Raw genomic sequence first — 11665 nt, forward strand, 5'->3', positions numbered from 1 at the left:
TAAGCATATCATCTAACATCAAAATATCCATAGGGATAAAATGCATAACCAACATTATATCCTAGAATCATGATAAAACTCATTACATTAGAGAGTATCATACAGTCACATGAACAACAGAAAAATTCAACTAGATTCAAACTGGGTTAAATAGCATTTGACCAAGGGAGGGACATTAGAGGTGCTATGAAAATCTACAAAGTTCTTTAAAGAAATTTATTCTTGTTGTAATATATCCTCTAATTGATAATAAACTTGCCTCTCTTTTTAGGGTAGACTTTTCTTCTCTTCATGGTTTCTTTATATATATCTAGTGTTAGCTATGTGCTAATTATCTCTTTCTTTCTTTGATTGTGCAATCACTTTCTTTAAGGCTTTATATTTTAGATTTAGATTTTAAAGAACCTATTTTAAGTTCGTATGTTAATGTTTCTTCACTTTTTTATTCAACATAGTTTGCAAATAATAAAGCATATCTCAATCTATAAATTTGGTCAGTGCATCTATAGATCGTTAAGTTCATCTCAACTCATAGTTTTGCAAGTGTCTAATTGTGGATGATTGAGTTTCTATTGATCCATAAATGGAGTATTACCAGGGATAATGGAGCTAGTATTGATTCACTATAGATTGGTGGTTGTTTTACTATGGGTAATTGAGTATTTGAATTCATAATTGAGTAGATGAATTATTTTTACTTCAATCATAAGAGGAGTGGTATATTGGTGAATAATGGAGTAATTCTTGATCTATATATATTTTCAAAGTTTCATAGTTAGGAGATCCATTAATGTCTTTAGTTTGGCAATTCATGGGTGAGTGAGGATAATTGATGGAGATGATTCATCAAAGGCTTGAAAAGGGTTGACGTGTTTACTTCTTATAGTATTTCACCCTTTCTTGGATTGACTTAATTATTAGGAAAATTATATCAAGAAACCTAGTGTGGGTTTGGGGCTAGTGTTTATAAAATTCACATTTTATGTAAAATTTACCTTTCTAAATCGTGACCATCTATCATTAGGTCATATATTTGATAGTGGGTATTATGTTTGATTAATTTTCCTTGAAGGAGACTCTATTTATATGAATATTTTATTATGGTTGTGTATTGTGATGTATTGTGAGAGTTTAATAGTTGTTGAGTTGCCTTCAAACCTATGGTTAGTGATACTCATCTGAAAATATTTCTTTGTGAGTATATTCTATTCTATTATTGAATTCTAAATAATATATTGGGATACTTTTGGAGTGTGGGAATTATCTCTCAAATGGTTTTTACCCATGTAAATTTTTATGTTGTGGTATGCATACTATTTATATTTATTTGGACTAAGTTTATCTATCTAGTGTAAAGATGTAAAAAAAAATCCATTACCCTCCACGCAAGATTAATGTAGGAATTTTGTCATTATTATAGGCTAATCACCTTTGGTTTTAGTTGTGGTTTGTTTGATTTTATGAACTAATCTAGTTTTGAATAGTAACTTATGTAGTTGTGACCTTGTTCTAGTTTCAATTGGCAGATTCATAAGGGAGAATAGAAGTGGAGAATTATTTTAGAAATATTTTTAATATTTTGAAGTTAGAGATGGAGGATCCATTAATAGATCGGGATCTATGGGATGTTGTTGATTAGAATGTGTTTATGATAAAAATGAAAACAACAATATTGAAACACTGAATAGATTCAACCAGAAAACCCTAGCCTAACAACAACAAAGATCCAGCATAACATATGAAGATTACCTAAGACAATGCAAATCAAATGAAATCACAAATATTATACCATCACATGTCCAATAGGGTTTGGATCTCCATTCTTCCTATCTCCATTGATCTTGCTTGATATATTTGCTCTCAGATTTTATGTGTGCACAAGAGCTCAAGAAAGAACAGAAATGTGGTTGCAAGTAGGCTTGATCGCATATGAAAGTTCAAAAGCATAGTTGGGGGTTGATAATGAAGGAAGCATCTCCTTATATAGAAGACACTATAAGAAATGGAGGGATAAGATGGAGAGGTGTAAAAGATAAATGGTCAGCTAGGATTAGAGGGTAGGTAGAGGAAATAAGAAAATAATGAGAGGGTGGGTAGTGTAGGAATTAAGAGATGAATGACATGTGTCATGGGTAGAAAAGGGAAATGAATTAATTAAATAAATAAAGATTTATTAAATTAACAGAAGAAGTGGAATCAATTAAATAAATAAGATATTTATTTAATTTAGGAAAAGACAATTTAAATAAATAAATGTATTTTAAATGAGAAATAAGGCTAGAAGAGGATAAATGAATTAATTAAATAAATAAAGATGTATTTGATTAATAGAAGAATTAGGCTAAAAATAATTAAATAAATAAAATATTTATTTAATTACACAGGACAATTTTAGGTGTCTACATAATGTTTTCGGGCTTATAGATCCTACTTTGTCTGCTCAATATGATGATATGGATGATAAATCCAAGGGACTAATTAGGTTATGTTTGATAGACTCTTTTTTAATCAATTCCTGTGAGGATTCTCGTTCAAATAAGATATGGAAGAAACATGGTGAGATGTATCAGTCCAAATATTAAGTGAATAATATTTATTGAAGACGGAATTGTAATCCTTGAGAATAAAAGAGAGTTCATGAATTATCTAGACCACTTGGAATAATTCAATATGTTGGCAGCTCAATCAACATATATTAGTGTCAAGGTTGATGAGCAAGAAAAAATTTAGATCTTCCTTTATTTTTATTTTTTTGACTCATGGGATTCTCCTCGTATGGCTATTGGTAATATTTCTATTTTTTTGAAGACTAATAATGTGGTGGGTTATTTTCTTTCTCAAGAGACGAGTAGAAAGATATCCATTAGTGCTAAGGATGCCCAAAATGTTCATAGAAGGCCTAAGGAATGAGAAGCATGATAAATCCAAGTCCATGGGGAGATCAAAATCTCTTGGAAATTCTAAAGTTGTTTGCTAGAATTGTGATAAGCCTATACACTTTGGTAATGAGTGCAAATAAGAAAAGAAAAAGAAAAAGAAAAAAAATTGATTCTCATTATGAGTTTGAGAAGGAAGATTGTGATGTGTTTATTGTATCTTTGGTCACTCATGCAAGTAATTATCCCTTTGGAAATTAAATTGTCTCAAACTTAGGCATTCCTAGAAATGTAAATTATTTAATGTCTTAATTATAATTTCTTCCTCATCTTATTTTGTGATCTAGTGTGACATTGCATGTGAGTCATCTTCATGTTGGGAGGTGACATGGAAGATGACAAGAATGTATTTTGTTTGTATATGGTAAAGTAGGTGTCCCTCTATGCTAAATGTATTTTTTCATGTGTCACCATCTTAGATACCTATGTAGTCATTATTGTATGATGAAGTCTTATGACAGGCTATGAAAGATTCCTAGGACAGGTTGGACAAGTGTTATAAGATATCTTGCATGGATAATATGGATGCCCAAGCTAGGTTATAATGATTTGTAAGAGAATCAATAAATTATAGTTAATTATAGTAAATTCTCTTACAACTATAAGTTTTTTTATATCTATGATATCTATAAGTTGTATAAGAATATTATGAAAAATACTATTAGAAAAAATGAAAATCCTAACTTTGGAGGCATGTGAGAGGCATTAGAAAAATATATATTATAATATTATTTTTGTAGATTAATACATTTGTTTAATGCTTTGCAGTGTGGGGTTTTTTACCTAAAAGTATTTTCCCATGTATATCAATGGTTCTTCTCTTTTCTCTATATTTCTTCCATTCTTCTTCTTTCATATTCTTGAAGTGTTTATTTATATGCCATTATGCTATCAAAAAATTTTTAGATCTAAAAACTACATTATTTTTCCTCTAAGGGTTAATGGATAGGAAAATAACTATATAGGTTTCCTCTTTAATGGATTAGTATATATGTACTTGTATCAAGTTATTGAAATACGATTTAAAAGTAAATAATATGATGTTGAAGGTGTATATTGGATCTCAAAGGTCTTTTTGGGTTCGTCTTTTTCTTTCATTTGACAATAGAGATGAGATCCATGTTTTGCATGTGATTTCATATACATGTATTTGAATTGCATATACTTGTATGTTTGTTGTATGTAATTGCATCAACATGCATGTTGTGTGCATGTCAATGCATGTGAAGATCTATGGTGATTAAGGATTTGGGTATATATTCTATTATGATTTCTTAGACTAAAAATCTAAATGGAATCTATTTTGAAGGATTCAATTGATGATTAATCCTTGTTAAAGTGGAATTTTTGTAGTTGATCTTCTTTCTTGGTATACAATATGAATTTTGGAGGTTGGAGAAGATGATTTTTTATGGAGTTAATCATGCATTTACATTAATTTTATTATTGACTTGGAGCTCCTATTTGAGGGTGTATAATTACCCTTATGCTATTAGAGTAATTAGGATATTATTTAATTATTTATATAATCAGGACATTTATTAATTTATTCAATTAACCTAAACTTAGAAGTATATTTATCTTTTACTAGATTGAGCTTTATTTAGCACATGTTTCTCATTCATTATGATTTGGACAATTATCAATCTCCCTAGTAATCTTTATATAGGTTTTACTCTAAGGTTACATTCATCCTCTCTATAAGGAATGATTGTATTATCTGAATCCTTATTTTTTTATGCATCCATATAAAATTCTTTGGTTTTTGAGAAAATATACCTTAAACATGATCTCTATTACCCTTAATCAAACACACTTTAATCGTATCTTTTGAATATAATAAATAAACAACATTGTCCCTTGTTTTAATCCTAATTAATGACATGGTGGAATTGTGAGTTTAAACTAATAACATGTTATAAATAACTTGATCTCCCCCACTATTGATTTTTTTGATTAAGGGAAAAGAGGTTTTAAGGAGACCTAAAACCCCATACAACAGGTTTTGAAGAGACCTGAAACCCAATAGATTTTACCAAAATCTAGAAACCAACAAACGAGGCTTCTCAAAGATATTAAAAATGAAAGCCATAGCCAAAAAACATCTAACTAAAGAAAAAAAGGCTTCTCGAAGAAAAAAATATCAAAAATCCAGCAGGCCCACCAAAACCAGGACTACAAAGATCAACCCCAAGAAAGAGCACAAGGGTAAAATAGAGGCACCCTTATCCTATATCTGTAAACATAGGTGGATCTAGGCACCCATAACCCCAAACATAAAATCCAGCTAGCAACATTTGACCATACATACCCAATCTGGAAACTAAGGGTTTTGATAGGTTGCCCAAACCTAGAATTTGGGTTTTGGATTGACACCCAAAACCAGCAAAGGGTTTTCCAAGATCCCCAAACCCTCAACAAAGAAACCAGGTCACTAGCAGCATAACCTTCCCTTAACCAAAAACAAGAACAAAAGCTAGCAGGACTAGGCCCTCAAAAACTGCTAGCATCTAGCCTGTCACTGGGTTTTGCATGGCTCCCAAAACAAGAAAAAGGGTACCCAAGGTACTGAAATCCAAGAAAAAAATAGCCTTCCGAAGAGACAACAATAGGAGCATAGGCCACAAAAATAGCTGGGAATGTGGGAAGAGCCAAACCCAGACCCTAACAAGAAGACACCTTTGAGAGAGAGAATAGCAGACCTCAGTGGGTAGCATGGGCAACCTCAGAAGTCAAAAATCCTAAACACACCATCTCTCCATCTCAATAGGAGAGATGTCCACCTCTATAGGACAATGAGAAAGGCAAATAGATGTCCCAAAAAATAGCGAAACAAGAAAGTTGAAGCTAGTCTTTACCCCTCCACCACATCTCCACCTCCATAGGAAACTGGGTCACTTGTAATAGACAAGGAAGGGTGAAAAATAGATGCTCAGTAAACCCTCTCAAAAGGCTCCTCAAAAGAAGGTCCTCAACATCAATAGGAGGAAAGCTCAGCAACGAAAGAATAACAGGAGAAGCACCTTCCAAACTACTAAAAATGACCTTCCAAAGCTTCGAAGGAGCCTTAGAAAAAATAGCATCTCCAAAAACCAAAGCCCTAAGAGCAGCCAAACCAAAGGTTACCAAGACCCAAACCTAAATCCTTCCACAACCCCTGTTGTCCAAAGAGAAGAACCAACGGGAAACCCCAAAGGGCAAAGAATAACCGAAGGGCTCTGAGCCCGCACTCGAAAGCCAAAGCAGAGGAGCCTTCTCTCCCTATGTAGAAGCATCTTCTCCACAAACGTCCTCAACCATCATTGTTAGAAATAATAGAGAGAGAGGGAGTGGGCCGCTAACACCCCACCTCTACTAATACAGCGAAAGGATCAACACATCCTCATCCAACAACGAAGCCCAATGCCTCTGGCCACAAAGAAGCCAAGAGGCACACACCCCACACACACGACGAAGAATGCAACCCATCTCGCAACAAACTGCTGCTAGAGAAGGGTCATCATCTTCATCGTCTGAATCAGCTTCCTCCTCACCTGAGGAAACCCTCGCCCCTGCATTCCCACCTCTCTCGCTCAAACCCATTCGTCCAAATACACCAATTACAAACTTATACCCACTATTGATGTTATAATTAATATAAATAGACAATAAAGATATTTGAAACCTCTTTTGTATCAAAGTTAACCAAAGGAGATATCGATGCTAAAAGATAAATTGGAAAAATGAGGAATATACACCCAATGAATCAAATCAGGAGGATATACAAGAAAAATATTATATTCCATTGGCCTATGTAGGTCAACAAATTAAGTGATCTATGTGCTTTGCAATTTTTGATCATTTTCATGCTAATGGAGAATGACACGATTATATGCTCATTTTAAGATATGGATATAAATTTTAGGCTCTCAACTACCTTGATGGTGAGATGGTTGCAAGTAAAAATGAAGTAGATAAAGATGGAGAGATACCTCATTGTAGCCCATTACTTATAGTTTTGACTAACTACTTACCTTTTCCAAAATGTAAAATGAACTTATTTATGAAAAAAGTAATGAAAATCCTAGCGAAATACTTTATTATTTTAAAATCATTGTATTTAAAAAAGATACTTATTGTGTGGCTACATGTTTGTTACAAGAAGGTAGTTATCAGAGGAGGCCTATAAATATACGTGATTTTGTGCTAGGAAAGGGGGACACTTATAGATAGAAAACTCAAGAGGTACTTGAAGAGAGGTTTTTTGATGATTTTTGTAATTACACTTTATACAAAAAGGGTTTTTGAGATTGTATAATCTTATAAAGAATAATAAAGAATTAATTTTGTTCTTATTTCCTAGATCTTTTTTGAATTGTTATTCCTTTTTTTTTCATATGTCAATATTTTAATCATTTTTTTCTTGGTGGAAATCATATGTTATCTATCAAATTGTTACTAATATATGTCATTGATTAATGAAAACACTCATAATCTAGAATCTTGGTTTTAATGTGCTAAGGTAACTTGCTTCTTCATATTTTTAAATTCATTTTCCTTCTTTGATCATCACTACATATCGAAACATGTTTTATAGATAGCCCTATATAATTTGTTAGTAGTTTTGAAATAACAATTGATATTCATATGTCTATTCTCAAAGTTTTTGTTATTCATTTTCCTTTAGTTTTATCTTTTATCCTTTTTGTACTTTTAGCTTATAAGTACATAAAACCCCCAATCTCCCCATCATATGATGGAGAATCCTGTCTCCAATGTAGAGGAAAGTTGTTACCACAAAACAACAACTTCTTCAACTATTGGGACATCTGTCACTACTTGTTGAAAAATTCAACTTGAAATTTGCAGTGACAAATTTGTTTACTTGTAAGATATAAATAATTAGGGATATGTATTTCACCAAGTCACCCAAGGTACAATCCAACATCATCCTTTATATCACATCCTTTAAAGATTTCAACTTGTGTAGATGGTGATAAAAAAACATAGGATGGTCCTCACTAATTGCTCTCTAATATTTTGATAACTAAAATTTAAAGGATAATAATAACCATGCAAATATGGGAAAAGTGTGATAAAATATAAATAAGGTATTAGAAACATTATATTTTTACATTTCAAATATAGGGATGGTATTCAAATATAATTAATGTAATTATTTATAAAAGTTGGTTGCTTAAATTTTTTGTAGCATTACAAACATGGTATTTGCAGTTTTTGAATATATAAGGATGATATTTAGACATATATATTTTCATAAAATTGATTTCTTAATAAAAATATAATAAATTTTAACATAGAATAATGGAGAATTTTATAACATCTATTTAAATCCAACAATACATAAGAGCCAAAAAATAAAGCAAAGATACTTAACTCACAAATGTCCCCAATATTGATAAGATACTTGAACCACAGTCAAAATAAAATGTGATAAAACATTCCATATAATTTCATCATAAATACTTAACAAATAAACAAATAGACAACTTATTTTGGATCTAAACATAGATAAAATTTACATCTAGTTTGGATGTGCAACTCATAACCAAATGTTTGACAAGCTCCTAATTTTTAAAATGACTTTACACTAAAATAAATGATAGGCAAAATACAACAGCATACCCCTCATGATAGTTGCTTTTCTCTTCTTGTTCTCTCATGTTAGTTGCTTCTCTCCTCTTGTTCATATGAAATTGATGGTATTTTAAAATCATGCTCACTTAAATAATTGAAGACTAATGTTGATTAATAAAAATAGAACAATTATTTACCGTTTGAATAAGGACGAAATGTAGAATTATGATATTTAAATAAAATAGATTATGCCTTATTGGACCACACTGCAAACTATATAGTCGGTGGTCATATGAATGGGGAAAGGTATCTTATGAAAGGTTAGTAGGTGTCTCTATGCACTCTATTATAAAAAGAAAGTTCGGGGTAAAAGATACTAGGACACGTTAGTGGTGGCATAGTGTACTACCCATGATTGCTAAACTGGCCGCTGTTTTCCTGAAACAGGGTCTTCATTTTTAGAACGGTAGTTGTAAGTCTTCTCTGTAAATTTTTAAACATAATACGTGCACCCACACAGTGTTTAAATTAATAGACAAAATTATTCGCAGCCCTTGTGAATACAATATTATTCTTCTGGCTTTGTTTTATTTGATTAAAGTCTATCTCCATAGATATATTTTACAGTCTTGACTTTGTTTTAATGGATTTTATCTATACAAATATAAAGAATCTTATTTTAGTACTGAATATTTTGTCATTTGTACTGCTCAAATCGACCGCATCTTTTGTACTTTTGAATGTGATATAGATGTTGCAGTGAATAAACTGTGTACAATTGATTTCTTCGAGGACCAGCTCCATATATTAGTTTATATATTGATCTAAAAAATCAAATGAAAGGTATTGAAGAAAAGAAGGAAACTGAATAGAATTTGTTATGATTCTATGCAGGTCCTGATCGTGGGGCATGGACTGCTGAAGAGGATTAGCGATGTGGGTAAAGCTGTAGATTGCGCTGGTTGAAGAGGAGCTCACTATTAAGAATCCATAAACTACTTGCCAACGTGCACTTTCATAGTGTATTGATTCAGTCGTAAGAGAATATGAATGTTGTCGTGTATATACTTGTAAGGAAGCGTGTAGAATATATTTCTTATATTAATGTGAAAGGAAGATTATGCAAATAATTTTGAAATTTGATTTAATTATGTGGTTATGTTGAGAGTATCTACAATGATATCAAAATGTGCATAAACAAAAATCTATTTTTGAAAAAAATTGACATGCAAATGACAGGTAAATGCATGAAATATGCCATGTTTCAGCTTTTGTGGAGGTGATATTTTATTACTCTAAATAAAATAGAACCCTCACCACTTGTCTCCAGCTAGATTCCCAACTTTTTGCATGCAGGACTTTAATGGATTTGTATTATCGGTGTTTAGTATTTTAGAAGAACAGTTATTTTATAGATGATTCTCTTCTATTATAAGATATCTCTTGCCATATTTTACATATATTTTTTAAATATATGTATATTAATAGTAAGTAGAGAAACATATAGAAGACTAGGAGAAAAGCCTTTCACTTGAAAACTTGTAAAATGTATTATAAATTTGATAAACAATTATAGCGTATTTGCAATGCAAGTTTTCACAATATTATAATTTAAAAATTTAATATTTACATAGTAATTATAATAGTGTTTATGTACTTATAAACTCAAAATAGAAATTACTATCCTACAACCTTAATATAAAGAAAAATAAAATACAAGATACCACAAATAATATTGTACAATAAATAATATTGTACAACAAATAATATTGTACAACAAGTGCTAATACTATGCACCAAAACTAAATGTCAGAAATAACCAAAGCGAGCAAAAAATAACCTCTAAAAGTGGAGTGACAAATTCTCATGCCTATCACAAATGAGGAATCTCTACACAGAAGAACAGTAGATCATTTGCTATCATTACCATTTGCTTAGTCTAAATCAACATTACTATGAATATTGAAAGCATGTCGATATTTTATCAAATCCCCATGATAACAAAATAATAATCTTTGGTGTCCCACATATACGGACTCAATTTAGTTATACTATTTTTTTTGGACTCCCTTCTTATTTTATCCTTTGTGACCCTTTACTGATAATAAATTTGAGATGCATTTTAGATGGTTATATGTGTTTAAGTGCCTCTTTATTTTGTGTAGCCCTTCCATTTGTACTTCACTTAATCATCCATGGTAGAAGAATATAAGATTGACTAAGTGGTTTACTATTTTCTAACCTTTCACTCTAAAACCTCTATCACAAATTGATAACAATTTCATATTCATATTGTAGTCCAAAAAAGCCTTCATAACTTCTGAATTTATCAAAATGTGGCTTTCTTTTGTATTGGTTTTTTTTGTAGATTCATGTCAATAGCAAATATTCTTTCACAACCTTTTCAATGGTTGACGTTGTTTTTCTAACTTAAATCAAATATTTTTTGTTGTTCTTTTATGAAGTTTTTGAAACTTTTATCAAGAGCTAGCAATGTTTTCACAACCTTATTGAGACCAAACGTGAGTTTTCCAACTCTCTCATTTGAATTGAAAAAAATGTTTAGACTTTGGTATATTAGCAACATAAGTGGGTTCTAAAAACTAAGTCAAGATTTGATAAGGTTTTTGTGACCTTATTTTAGCTCAATATTAGTAATAGAACATTTGAAGAATATTTGTTTCACGTGGAGCATTGATGTAATAAAGAGGTTTCAAAATATTTGTTAGCTCTCAACAAGGGTTTCAATGGATCTTTTGGAAATTTTTATGAGACAAGGAAATATGGCATACTCATTGATTTGGTTCAATCTTTATGTGACTTTTGAACCAATTTTAGTTCCCAAGTTGGCTTTATAATTGTTGTGCAATGATAACAATTAGGGGAGTGAAAGGAAGATGAAATAAATACTAAGTGTGTTGGTACTTGTCTAGTAGAAATGGTTTTCGAATATCTATTGACTCTCAATAAGGTGATTGATGCAACTCATCGGTAGTCACTCATAGGAGGAAAGATTGTAGGTAGAGAAGGGTTTTTGATGCCAAATGGATTTTTGTTGTACATTTACTCTTTACATACTCACCTTAATAGTAAAATTAGTTATAGTTCCTAGTTATTATCCATCAATACAATGGGTCGCTTATCTATCAGAA

This window comes from Cryptomeria japonica, chromosome 3 (genome assembly GCF_030272615.1).
Source record: "Cryptomeria japonica chromosome 3, Sugi_1.0, whole genome shotgun sequence".
NCBI classification, from domain to species: Eukaryota; Viridiplantae; Streptophyta; class Pinopsida; order Cupressales; family Cupressaceae; genus Cryptomeria; species Cryptomeria japonica.